This window comes from Pleurodeles waltl, chromosome 3_1, assembly GCF_031143425.1.
Source record: "Pleurodeles waltl isolate 20211129_DDA chromosome 3_1, aPleWal1.hap1.20221129, whole genome shotgun sequence".
Classification (NCBI taxonomy): Eukaryota; Metazoa; Chordata; class Amphibia; order Caudata; family Salamandridae; genus Pleurodeles; species Pleurodeles waltl.
In genome coordinates, this window is record NC_090440.1 from 674,188,246 (window position 1) to 674,202,412 (window position 14,167).

General features: G+C 50.9%; 1 protein-coding gene across 3 annotated transcripts in view; it reads right to left on the reverse strand.

Annotated features, from left to right (window-relative positions):
- Positions 1–13,011, reverse strand: part of SAXO4 (stabilizer of axonemal microtubules 4) — a 194,745-nt gene extending 181,734 nt beyond the window's left edge. Inside the window, exons 1-2 of one of the 3 annotated variants that reach the window (XM_069223248.1) lie at positions 12,954–13,011; positions 10,841–10,940 (exon numbers count right to left, since the gene is read on the reverse strand). The gene's annotated coding sequence lies outside the window, so the exon portion shown is untranslated. Of the gene's footprint in view, positions 1–10,840; positions 11,403–12,953 lie in introns of those variants that run through there. The other 2 variants (XM_069223250.1, XM_069223249.1) reach the window with 2 other exon arrangements.
- Positions 13,012–14,167: the final 1,156 nt, after the last annotated feature.

The window sequence follows — 14,167 nt, forward strand, 5'->3', positions numbered from 1 at the left end:
CAATTCCCACTCGAGGAAACTGATTAATGTTTCGAAGTAAGTTCCTTTCACAAGCAGAAAAATTCAGCAGAGATACGCCAAGAAAGTGACTTGAGTCAAACACACCGAATAGCTACATAACAGGCAGTACAACTGGAGCAGCACACTCGTGAGGTGAGCAAGCTTCCCGTGCATTGTGAGAATGCACTTTAATCAAGGCCACTGGATGTAGACTATTTACTAAATCACTATGGAATTCCTTCACCTGCCACATAATCTATCTTCTGCATAACTGTTTCCAAGCTAATAATTACTAAAGTGTTGATACACAACTGCAGGTCATTTCTAAAGTGTCAGCATCATTTCAGTACTGCAATGATATTATGGAGGTGAAGTCTTTGGGCAGATGGGTTAACACTCGCAAGATGGCGAATAATCAAGTAATACGCCCACAAGACTGGACACATTACGCTGCACAATAACTATTCTCTTGCTGCACAATTCCAGTGGCACCGTCCTTATCATATTACAGCTGCACTTTTTCACTAGGGGTGGTCCTGATTCATGCAAAAACTAGAATCTATTCAGTTCAAAAGTCACCACATGTGAAACCCATCGCCTCTGGTATGGGTGTTTTGGCCAAGGGAAATATACAAAAGCCACCAGCCTTTAGGGGAAAGAGACCCTTTGAGATCACTAAATTCAAGGGACGCCACTGGATGTTTCCCTTTAGCAGCAAACAAGGCAGAAAGGCTTAAGGATAAGATCAGGAGTTTATGATAACCGGGCTAATTAGCAAGTGGGTAGAAGATAGCAGGAGGGACCGCCAACACCCGGTAGTCCCACATCGTTCACAGCGCACGTTGCGGTGCACACGGAATAGAAATCGCTAAAGGTGCAGCCATACGTGGCTGTGCAGGAGCATACCAGGGGCCAAAGGTTAACCCCTTGCTTTCCAGTTACCGATTGCGGTATTCAGGATGACACTGAAACCAGTGTGATAAAACATTGGTTTGCAGTCAACCGGTGTGAAATATTGCAGTATATGAAAAATAATGCTAGTGCGTCCACGCTCTGTCAAGGAGTGGCCCTGAGAACTGTGGAATCAAGACTCTACCTTTTTCACAAGTAATTCAATAAAACACATGGCCCCCGGTATGGGCTTTCACGAGTGAAGTATGCGAAACTCACCATTGCTAGAAGGAACAGAGTCACCATGAGATCGCCAAATGCAGTGCTCTTCTTTTAGCTGTTTTCTCCTAGCTGCACACAGAGGCAGGTGGGCTTAAGGATCTGATGGGAGGGTAGTGTTCACTAATCAAGCAGTTTAGCAAAGGGTTAGAAGGAGGGACAGCAAACTGCCCAGAAGTCCTCAATCTAACTAGACACCTGGAAATGAGCACTCAACCCTGATGGCCGCTGCCTAGCTGGTTGCACGTCTGCTAAGCCATCATACTCTGGCGTAAGAGCTTCTGTCAGATATCGAGCAAAGTCGAACTAGCAATTTTAAAACTGCACTTCCAATATGCAGTGGCATGTCTGGAGCCGATTTTGTACTTTGTCACACACAGAGTGGCACAATCAGTGCCGCAGCCCTGAGTGGCACTCTGCCTTACATATGCGTGGGACCTATAGGTAGGCCACTCTCTGCTAAGCGTGGATAGACATTTCAGCCTGGGAACGGTTTGGAACACCAGCACTGAGGTCTGGTTGGCAGGCCTAAGTGCACTCTCAAAGTCAATAAACCATCAACATCGGTCTAAATTGTGGGCGTGAACATGCAAAAGAGCAGTTCCTTAAATGATCCTCCCCACCTTCAAGAGGCAGCAGCATTAAGCAATTTAAAAAAACAAACATATAATGCCCATAAGTCAATGAACCACCATATGGATGGAAGACCTAAGGAATAGAATAGTACAGTTGCTAAACTGGTGGGTCTGCATGATGGCAGGGACGCCAGGATAGTGGGATGCCCTGGATCAAAGAAGGCCTTGCGATAAAGTGGGGAGGTTCCACTGGTCATGAAGCCACTGGCAGCGTGGCAGAGACAGCACAGTTAAACTGCATCAATAACACATAGCCGGTAGGCCATCAGAAAGGAAATACCTGCCATAGCAGTGGTCATTGGTAGGCCTGATGGCTGGGACAGGGAGGAGCAACAAAGAGAGCCAGAAAGGATAGGTGCACAGCAGACACTGCACTTGCAGCCCAGGCATGACTGGAAATGGCCTCGGATGGCAAACATGGGAAGCCTCAAAGCTTCAAGTGGCATAGCCTCATCAACTTGTTACTATGTAGATGACGGGGTTCACCTTTCTAAATTAGGGATGGACCTGTTCTTCCAGGACATAGTGGGGACACTATAGCTATTGGGTTTCTCCTAGGCCTGAAGGGGGGAGCTGTTGGAGGTTGGTAAACCACCACTAGCATGGCAGGAGTCACAAGGTTTAACAATAAATATTTCCACACAGGGATGTAAAGGGACAATGTCCTCAGCAAGGTCCTTGGGATGCCTAATGACAGGGACACACAATTGCCCAAATAAGGTCCTTGGGATGCCTCACAGCAGGGACCCTTGAGGTCAACAAAAGGGGTAAGAATTGGTCAGAGCTGGGCGGACACGGCACTTGAAGCCCAGGCATGGCTTCAAGGTCACGATGCCAGAAATTCTATAGTAAGCGAAGCACGACCTGCTCTACCAAGCAATCGAAAGAAGGAAAGCTGTCACAGCAGTTAAAAAAAATAGTTATGCCATCCAATAAAGAGACGCTATGATTGTAAGGATGATGCATTGCAAGATTATGCAAAGTATGGTTATTAATATTCAATAATGATGTGATGTATAATGTTTAACCAGTTACGAGCATAGTGCTTATCAAAGGCAAGAGCTGAGCATGTTCATGACTGATGACATCATGACATTCTATACACCAGCATAAGGAATGTGAATAAACTGCGGCTGTTCAAACACCACCAGAGGTTTTTTGGTGTCCTTAATTGACGGGAAATGAATGAACAGTGAGAATGGTCCAGAGGATGCTTGCACAACTGAGGGGTAGGGTTGTATCAACAGACCGGGAGGCGCAGCTGACCAAATAGGGATGGCGGCTAAACTCCCCGTGGGCAGCAGACAAAGGGCCGGGCAGCATCGGTCAGCAAGAGCGAGCCAAAGTTGAGGATCAGCCACTAAACTAACAAGTTTGGTTTAAATGGCCCAATAAGACGAGGGGGCATGGCCACGAGTGCGGTCAAAAAGGCGACTGGGACAAGGGTCTCCAACATTATCGCCATCACCCCCTGGAGAAGTTGATCCCACTCCCCCGCACCAGATAACGCGGGCATTGCAGCAACAGCATAATGAAGGGACTGAGAGTCACAAGGTTTAACAATAAATATCTTCACACAAATATGTAAAAGGACAATTTCCCAAACAAGATCCTTGGGATGCCTCATGGCAGGGACACACAATTGCCCAAACAAGGTCCTGTGGATGCCTCAGGGCAGAGACACTTGAGAGTAACAAAAGGGATAAGAAATGGTCAGTGCTGGGCAGACACAGTATTTGTAGCCCAGGCACGGCTTCAGGGCCACGAAAGCCAGACCTTTGATAGCAAGGGAAGCCTCAACGCTGCTACCTGCTGTACCAAGCAATCGACAGAAGGAAAGCTGTCATGGCAGTGCTTATCAAAGGAAAGAGCTGAGCATGTTAACAACTGGTGCCGTCATGATATTCTATGCACCAGCTTAAGGAATGTGAATAATCTGCAGTTGTTCAAACACCACAAGAGGTTACTTGGTGTCCTTAATTGATGGTAAATTAATGAATGGCAGGAGGATCAGAGGATGCTCACACAGCTTGGGGGAAGGGTTGTATCGCTAGATCGGGAGGCTCAGCGACCCTAGAGGGATGATGGCTAACTTGCCCAGTGGGTGGCAGACAAATGGTCTAGCGGCATCGGGCATCAAGAACACACCAAAGTTGATGGTCAACCACTAACCTTAATAAGTTTGGTTTAAATGGCCCAGACAGACGAGGGGGCATGTCCGGGAGTGCGGTCAAAGAGGAGACTGGGACATGGGTCTCAAAAATTGTTGTTGTCGCCCCCTGGAGAAGCTGACACCACACCAGATAATGCGAGCATCGCAGTCACAACATGACAAAGGGGCTGGGAGTCACAAGGTTTAGCAATAAATACATCCACATAAGGATGTAAAAGGACAATTGCCCCAACAAGGTCCTTGTGATGCCCCACAGCCGGGACACACAATTGCCAGAATAAGGTCCTTGGGACTACTCATGGCAGGGACACTTGAGGGCAACCAAAGGGGTAAGAAATGGTCAGAGCTGGGCGGACACAGCACTTGCAGCTCAGGCATGGCCTCAGGGGCACGAAAGCCATACATTTAATAGCAAGGAAAGCTGCGACCTGCTGTACCAAACAATCAACAGAAGGGAAGCTGTCACAGCAATTAAAAAATTATTTATGACATCCATTAATGAGACATTATGACTGTAAGTATGATGCATTACAAGATTATGCAAGTTATGGCTATTAATATGCAATAAAGATGTGATGTTCAATGTATAACCAGTTACAAACATAGTCCTTATCAAAGAGCTGAGTATGTTAATTACTGATGCCATCATGATATTCTCTACACCAGCTTAAGGAATGTGAATAACTGCGGCAGTTGAAATAACACAAGAGTTTTTTGTTGTCCATAATTGATGGGAAACGAATGAACGGCAGAAGGGTCCAGTGGATACTCGCACAACTTGGAGGGGGGTTGTATCACCAGACCGGGAGGCAGAGCCAATCCTAGAGGGATGGCCACTAATACACCTCCCCCCGTATGTGGCAGACAAAGGGTCTGGCAGCATCGGGCAGCAAGAGCATGCCAAAGCTGAGGATCAGACACTAATATCAACAAGCTCGGTTTAAATTGCCCACTCAAAGGAGAGCTCAATTGGATGGTGGCACAGCACTGCGGGACTCTGGAGTGACCACAGGGGATAACTAACTTTGGCATGCAAGTAGGGGTGGTGAACTCCACGGTGCAAGGACCTGTGGGACACCAGGGAAACACGGGGCAAGGATCGACCAGGCAGGCTGGGCCGCAAAGTATGGGGCAGTAGCAAGGGACATGGGGACAGACCATACCACCAATCCCGGGCACACCACGGTGGCCCTGGCTGGGGGCAGGAAGCCCTCCACCCCAGGTTTACCCACACTTCTTTTGGCAGGGCATGGGCCCTTGGCAAAGGCAAAGTAGGGAGATGCCGAGACAGACCCTGGCTAACACAGGCAGCAAAGGTCCAGAAAGGGGCATCGTCTGGATTAACCAACAGGGTAGGGCCCAGGGGAAGTTAGCAAGAGGCGAGACCCACAGAGGGGAAAGAAACAGTGCCTCCTGGAGAGCTGATTCCATGAAGACATCAGAGGAGCACTGGGGGGACTGGAGGAAAATCTGCCAGTGAATACATATGACTGTCCCCAGGCAACGCGCCCATCATAGCCAGAGAGACAGGCATGGCTACCCTCATCTACCAGCAGTAAAAGAAAGGATCCGGTGCAAAGACCTGTGGGACAACAGGGTAACAGGGCAGGGATCGACCAGGCAGACTGGGCCACAAAGCACAGGGCTGTGGCAAGGGGGGCCTGGGACATGGGGACAGACCCTACCACCATTCCCCAGGCACACCATAGTGGCACTGGCTGGGGACAGGAAGCCCTCTGCCCCAGGTTAAGCCACACACATCTTTTGGCAGAGCATGAGCCCTTGGCAAGGGCAAAGTGGGGAAGCCCTGAGACAGACCCCCCAACAGGGCGGGCCCAGGTGACTGCGGAAGTTAGCAAAGCGGTGAGCCCCATAGCAGCCAAAGAAACCACGCCTCCGGAGGGTGGGTGCCTGATCCCACGAAGGCATGGGAGGGGCACCTAGGGAGATAGAAAGAAAACCTGTCACTGAATACACAAGACCATGCCCGGGCAACCTGCCCATCCATCATAACCAGAGAGACGGGCCTGGCTCGCCTCATCCCACTAGCGGTAAAAGAAAGGATTTGGCGGAAGGAGTTCATCAACATATTCTCACTACTAGAGGTGCACCAAACAGGGTTTGACCTAACACTACAAGACAAAATGGAGGACAAGAGGGATAGGTTGAATCAAGGGTAGAGAGCTCCTTCGAAAATTGACTATGGGCCTTCAGGACACTAGCCTGTGTCTTTGAAGAAAAATTCCCTTAGAGTGCAGCTGCGCTCTTTCTCCATGAGCAAAAGGTACACTAGGCCAGCAAAAGTACCAAGGGGATGCATGGCTCCGCTATGACAAAGGCTTTAGAGAAAAGATGCAGAGATGGCCAGTATCGGGAAATGATTCAGTGACAGCTGTTTTAGTGTAAAAGGTCATTTATTAGGACAGGATTGCATGAGCAACATAACCTTAACTTTAAAACGTAAACCGCAACTTTAATAACGCCCTCCCTTTAACATCTCCTCGCTCATCCATTCCCCTCCAAACCCTTATTACGTTTCCATTCCCCTACGCACTCCCCTTTTCCTTTCATGTCCCATTTGGTTCGTGCGTACCCCCACTCAGATCCATCACCTGCTTGTTTATTCCCTTGAAGGGTGGCCAAGCCCGCATCTGACTCACCACCCTCCCCCATCTACTGCCAACCAGCACAAACCCATTTGGCGTTTTGCTGCCCCAACCCCCCCAAGACCACGCTACTGCAACCAGGACTTCTCACTTCTTGTTTGTAATCCACAAGTTCTCTCCCCACAACTCCTCAACCAACAGTCTCAGATCTGTCAGATAATATGCATTTCCTAGTGTGGACAGGTGAACACCATTGTCTCTAAATAATGCTACCTCCTGCTCTGTAATGTTCTCATGTTTCAGTATTTTTATCCCTTGTGCCCAGCAAAAAACCCTCATCGCTCTGTTAAGCTTCTTTCGAGCCCGCTCCATGGCTCCATATTTTACTGCCCCTCTCCACACTCTACGGGGAACAAATTCTGTCCACACCAAGCATGTACCATGCAGTTTTTGCTTGATAATCTCAAAGTCTCTCTGCATGTGCTGCAGTAGCGTGAGTCCTGATAATTTTACCAGATCATTCTCTTCCAAATGGATGATTAACAAATCCGGACATCCCCAGTTCAATAAGTTAGCTGTGATGAAAGGAAGCAGGTTACCCCACCGCATGCCGCTCTTTCCCCACCATAGCACCTCATGCCGCCTGCTGGATAGTCCCAGGGCCCAACCATATATCTGTTTCTCTACAAACTTCACTGCCCAGTGGACAAATGAATGGCCAACCAGCCATGTTACCATCTTGCCCTGCGATGGACCAAACGCATCTCCTGCAATGGAAAAATAACTGTAACATGTGTTTTTAAATATAAACCCCCCCACCCCCCGCCCCTGTCCAAAAACCCTGCAGCTGTCACTCCTCACATCTCAGGGTCTAACGTATCGTTCACAACACCTTGATTTCCAGCGGCCTATCGCCCTGATCTTCGCCCAGTCCCAACCCAAATGCGCCGCGGCCGTAGCTGCCCCAATTCTAAACGAATGTGTGCCAAAATCCATGGCCCGGCGGCCCGTACGTCCCAGCACCATCCTCAATACGCGTAAAAGCTAAAAGCTGGTGAGCTTGGACCCTGATCTGTGCACAAAAACCCCGGCTTCCCTGTTCGACATACATGAGGATTGAAACTTGCTCCATTCCGTAACTGGGCAGGCCAACACGTTGCCCCCTTTTTCTAACCCTACCCACTTTCCCCTGCCTAGCTGGTCGGTTTTCGATCGTCTAAGCCAGATCCCCAATCGATCGCCGTGCACACACACCTCTCTGTAGCGTATCCCAACCGCTGCCCCAACACACCAAAAACATCCATACCATACATAAGTGGAAAAGTGCTAACTCGTATTCGTCTGCGCAACATACCGGCAGTACGTGTAACAACTCCAGTAACAAATCAAAATCAATGGGTTCCCTGGCAGCTCTACCCTCTACTGCTCTAATTCTGCCCCAACCTTTTAACATCCTCCCCAAAAGATCGTTTCTTGCCGGGTCGTGATCAAAAAACAATTTCCCATAAAACGATACACGTGCCAATTTTCCCCCGATAGTGGCTGCTGATAAACCTTTCTGAATCATGCACAGCACGAATCGCAACGCCCGATGCTCTAGCTGTTTGTCGCTCTGTCCCCAAAAATTTCCTGTAAACCGCTCAAAATACTGAAAATTCAACCAGGCCAGCCGGTAACTTCGCCGAGTGGATTCCGCTAAAGACATCTCCACCAGCCCTGTGATCATCATGCCCCCCATTCCCAAATGTCTGCCGGGACCGATGTCTTGGTCTGTTCTGCTCCTGGCGCCAGGCTGCGGAAACGCTGCCACTGTGAACGAGACAGGGAATCTGCAATCTCATTGAAAACTCCTGGTATATGGACAGCTTTAAAGATCACATTCAGAGATAAGCACTGCAACATAAAGCGGCGCAACAAGCGCAAAACCCTCAGATCCCTCGCCTTCTGTCTGTTCACCAGCTCCACGACAGTCATGTTGTCGATTCTGAATAAAACTGTCCTATTTGATAACTCCTGTCCCCATACTGCCATGGCCACCAGAAGGGGAAAAAATTCCAGAAAGGCAATACTCTTCCCTTGTTGTAACCATAGTGCTGGCCATGCCTCTGCGCACCATCTGCCATCCCAAAAAATCCCAAAACCATGTGCTCCTGCCGCATCTGAAAATATCTGCACCTGCCATACTGTCTCTTCCTCACAGAACCACATGGATACCCCATTGAATTGTTCCAGAAATGTTTCCCACACCCTAACATCCTCTCTGAGTCCCATTGAAACTCTTCTGTGATGTGGCCTCACCGCACCTGACATGGACAACCCCAATCGCCTGCAAAACGTCCACCCCCCTGACTGCCCTACAAGCAAAATTAAGGTACCCCAACAGCTTCTGAGCTGTTCGCAAATCGATTTTTCGTGTCTCCTTCACTGTACCCAAGAAAAACAGCATGTCCTGTACTTTTTGTGCCGGTAGTCTGGCCGTCATTGTAATGGAGTCTAACTCAATACCCAGAAAGGTGAGGACCGATGAGGGGCCTTCAGTCTTTTCGGGTGCCAAATGCACCCCCATCTGATGTGCCATGTCCTGAAAACTCGTCAGAGCCTTCTGGCAATCCCCCGAATCCTTTTTCCCTATGAACAAGAAATCATCCAAGTAATGGGTCACCGCATAATGCCCACTTTTCTTGACAAAGACCCACTGCATGAAGGATGCTAAAGGCTTCGAACAGGGCGCATGAAATCGCGCAACCCATGGGCAAGACCCTGTCCACATAGATTGCTCCTTCAAACTGCATCCCCAGCAAATCAAAATCCCCTGGGTGTGTCGGCAATAGCCTGAAAGCTGATTGTATATCGCATTTTGCAAGTTCTGCCCCATACCCACATGCCCTGACCAATTTAATGGCATCGTCCACAGATGCATACACCACTCTGGTGTCTTCTGCCGCAATGAAATCGTTAACAGATGTGCTCTCCGGCCATGACAGGTGATGGATCAACCTGAACTCACCCGGGGCCTTCTTCGGCACGACTCCCAGTGGGAAGATCATCAAATTCTGGCTCGGCCACTCATAAAATGGGCCCGCAATTCTGCCCAATGATAGTACCTTGTCCAACTTTTTCCTTACCACCTGTGGTAGCTCCCTTGCAGACTGCAAATTGTCTGCCCAGCGCATCCTCCATGGGCCTTGGTAACTGACCCTGAAACCCTCCTGAAAACCTTACGCTAACTTAAGCGCAGCTGCCCTATCCGGGTATCTGTGCAGCCATGGTATGATGAAATCTAACTTAACTGGCGTAGGCCCCCTTTGGAGCAGGAGCGACCTGTGTCCCTCTGCCTTTTGTAGCCCTCCATTGCTCGGCAGGACTGGAAAGTGAAAAACATTGTGTGACCGGATGACGGCCCCCGCATTTGGAGCAGTCATGTTTAAATTTACAAGGATGTCTGGAGCAGAACCCCTTGTTGAAGTTCCAGCAAGCTCCCATCGTGCTAGGTGTTGTTCTCTGTCCCACGCCCACCCCTCCCGGGACGGGATGTGCCTGAAACGGCTTATAAACCACGGGCAAACCACTGGCCGTATGGGTCGATGCTGTGGACTGCGATGACGCCATCCATTGCATCCATAATTCTGGGTCTACATCCCCCCATGGCTTGTCTGGATTGATGCTCACTCGGGCTCTGAACTCTTCATCGTAACTCAGCCAGGCAAATCCCCCAAAATGCATTTGCGCTTTCCTAATAATGTCCATATATTTAAATAGTGCTATAGCCCTGTCAGGGAATTTCTCGCAATAAATGCTTGCAAAAATCAAAGAAGCTGATGTCCAATTATCCATATTAATTGGCACCCTCGGCCTACAGGCCAGCTCCCACTCCTCTTCTTTAGACCCCTCTTTTGCTTGTATATCCCTATGTAGGAGTTTAAAAACGTCTACATACTCATGTCTCCATATTCTGGCCTTTGTTTTTTCCGCTACGTGTGAGCCCAATGGCATGGCCAAACCCATGTAGGGAAGCCTCTTCTTGTGCTCCCCACCTTCCTTCTCCTCTTACCCTGATTTTTCTCCTGTTGACTTGTCCCCGCCCTCTCCCTCGGTTGAAGCCCTGCCTTGTAACTCTGTGCCTTTCACAACGCCCTGCGTATCTTTAGCTGGTAATGGGTCAAGTATCGAACCGTCCCCTACCCCCACGGACCTGCAAATCGGAGCGTCATCCCCTTTTGTCCCATCCCCCCAAATTGACCACCATTGCCCTTTACCTCTTCCTTGTGTAGCCACAGGCCGTGAAACCTTCCGGGCCCCTCAGCCCCGTGCTTGGTCTTGTCTCCTTTCATGTGGACCACTGCTGATGTCCTGTTCCTGAAAAATAGAAGCGGAGAGAGGGGTTGCGCCGCTCCTGCGTCCTCTTCCCCTCCCCCTCATGCTATGTACCTCTGTCTCCCCGATCTCCCCCTCTTCCCATTCCTCCAGCTCCTCTTCATAGTCAAGTTCCAGCACATCGTCTTCGCACACATCCATCCTTTTTCCAACACTCCCACTCATCATCGTGTAGTTAGTGGAGATATCATCCCGACCCTCATGGCGCCCACCATCTCTGTGTTGCCCCCGTTCCTGCGGGGTAGAGAAGGCCATCGGGGACCCCTCTAGCGCTTCCAACCAACGTGCAGGGGCCGTGTTGCGCCCCGTTGGCATCGCCTTCTTTCTGCCAACCTCTTGTATTGGCATTGCCCTTCCGAGCACAACGTGGCCGTATGCACCACTAACTCCCATCGTGCTGCCTAAACCATCGTCCGCCCCAGCCTCCTGCCCCCTACCGCTCGGAACCCATACCCAGCTACCCCTCCCGGCATCTTGTGGCATGTTTCCTAAGTTGCTTGTACTGTCTGCTGGCCTTTTTAGCTGCTGGCCGTGTGGCACGGACATTTGCCGCTCTATGCACAATTTGGCCCACCTGTCCTCCGTTTCTGCCACCATGCGGCGTTGTTCCCTGGTCCTGGCCTCTAGGTCCCATGCCTCGCCCACATCTAGCCTGCCTGTCCTGGGGCTGAGGGACTCAGCCTCCCCGCTCCCCCCCCGACTTCTTTGGGCTGCACCTTACAGCCTTGCCCTTGCCCTGCCCGCCCATGTGTCTGGGGCCCTTGCCTTTCTTTTTTGTATTATTGTTGACCCCAGCCGAGTTGGTGCCGCCCCTGGGTAGGGACAGGTCCATGGGCGTAGTTTCTATGATGGGGGCGGGGAGTTCCTGCACTAACGTTTCCTGTGCGGGGGCCCCTTGCACCAAAATCTGGTCCTGAGGTAAATCGGTGCCCCCAGCCTGCTGGACTGGCGCTATACCATCGTCTGAGTGGCCTGGCTCGAGCGCGGGGCCCTCCCCGTCTCCCAATTGGTTGGTGGTGGAAGATGCGCCACGCGCCCGTTCCACCGCCGCTTTTTTGGGCTTTTTGGCCCTCTCTGGGGATGTGCATGCAGCTACCACCGCTGCTACTCGGCAGGACGCGGCACGCGTCGGCCGCACCATCCCCACCCAGGCCTGTTCAAGAACCCAGGGCCTGAGGAGGTCAGCCCGGCCCACCTCGCCAAGAATGCGAAGCGCGGCTTGCACCGCCTCCGCGTCGTGGCTGATTGCCATGACGCCGGGTGGAGGTTCCTTCTGACTCTGCCTGTCCGCACCCACCTGTTGCGGGCCACAAAAGGTGTAACTGGTAAGTCTATGGGGGCCCTGCGTACCCTGCCGTCTGTCTGGGCCCTTGCCCCTTTGCCTGAAAATGAGGGTGTCCTGTTGGGTTGCTGTCCTGGATCTGCTTATGTGTTCCACTAACAAATTTATATATTATTATTTTATATATATTTTGTATATACACACCATTAACTTATTTAGGCCCTACAGGCCGATGGTTGTGGCCCCAGAGCGCCGCTGCCTGCGTGGTGGCTGCTTCCTAACAGCAGCCCCAGAGCCGCGTCTCAATATGCTTTTCCTACTTTATTCCCTGTAATGAAATTATTATTATTTTTTTTTTTTTTATATATCTGTGCCCCCCGCGGCCGGAACGTGCCTAATCCGATCCGGCGCTATTGTGGGCCCCAATCGGCCTAAATAGGCCTGCAGGTGAGGCCCCAGCGAGCCGCTGGTGGCCTAATTACTGCCTCCGGGAGGCAGCTGCTGCGGAGCCGCGGACGCGGCCGTGCAGGAACAAACATGTGGCAGCAAAAAGAAATGGGCACGGCCGCTCACAACGGAGCGCGTTGCCGCCCCTTAAAATAAATCCAACCCGCGCGGGAAGGAGGACGCGCGTACACTGACAAAGGTTTTTCAAAGAACTCAGGCTGCCCCCCTGCCCCTCCCCGCCCGACGCACCCACACTACCTGCTTACCAGAAGAACTCCCTAGGGACCGGCCAAACTAACCGCGCGATGGGCATCGCGGAAAGAGGCCGGTCCCTCCACCCCACACCCCTTTTATTCCCACCCCTTAAACCCACCCCCACTTACCTGTTGCCCAATCCTGGTCCCGCGCCGTCACTTCCTTCCGAAAGAGCCCGCGGGAAGACTAGAACGTTGCTCCTGCTCCCCGCGGGCCCCTCCAATAGACTGGGATCTTCAGGATGTTGAGGGTTTCACAAACCACATGGTACCAGCCAAGGAGGAGGTGATGCCCGGGAACCTCCATTTCATACAACAGGGCCAAAGAGGAGGCAGGAAGGGATTCTACAACACAGCAATGGAAATCCCTACCCCAGGTGGAAGCCAGGGAAGGGCCGCAACGCGGGCTGAAGGAAATATGATAAAGATGAATGCGGGTGGGGGCAGTCTGGTATATTCAGGCATGCCTGAAGCAACTACGGGGGAACACACTGTGCAATTGATTGCGAAAGGACCAAAGGACCAGGGGATTGCAAATGCAGCGACAAAAGAAAGTAACAAACCAGTGTGGGAAGCAGGGGAAGGCGAGCGTAGTCAAGTCCCATACCCATACAGACTGCAGTGTTAGTATGACTACTGAACAATTATCCGAGAGCACACGCCACTTTGCCCTTTAAACTGCACCTTCCACAAAAGGCCCTTCTTGCAGCTGGACCATTTAAATGACGACAGCCAATCCCGGCGCCCTCTTTTTCGCAGGCTTGCTGGCCTTCCTGACAGCCAGGGTCCCGCCCTCGAGAGGCGTTCAACGCGAACCCCTATCTGGTCCAGCTGCGCCTCTTCGGCCCAGTGCTTTAAATGGGCCGGTACTGTCCGGTACTGAGTACCGGCACTTTTTTTATTTTGAGAGGGGGAGTACCGGCACTTCTGAAGAAAACCGCAATACTTTTAATTGGAGAGTACTGGCACTTCTCGGAAACAAGGAGGTACTCTGGCACAGAGTACCTGCACTTTATTTTTTCCATTTCAAGCACTGATTACAGCCTACCGTAGTCAGTTGCTATCCAAGGCATTAACAAGTACGAGGCAGAAATGCTACTTAAGCAAACGAAAACTGCTTTTAGTCACTGTTTCTAAGTCTCTGACATTATAGAATTGGACCAACAGTAAGGAAATCAGTCTTGGCCCACTCCATTTTACGTTATAATAATACGCTGCTTTGCTTT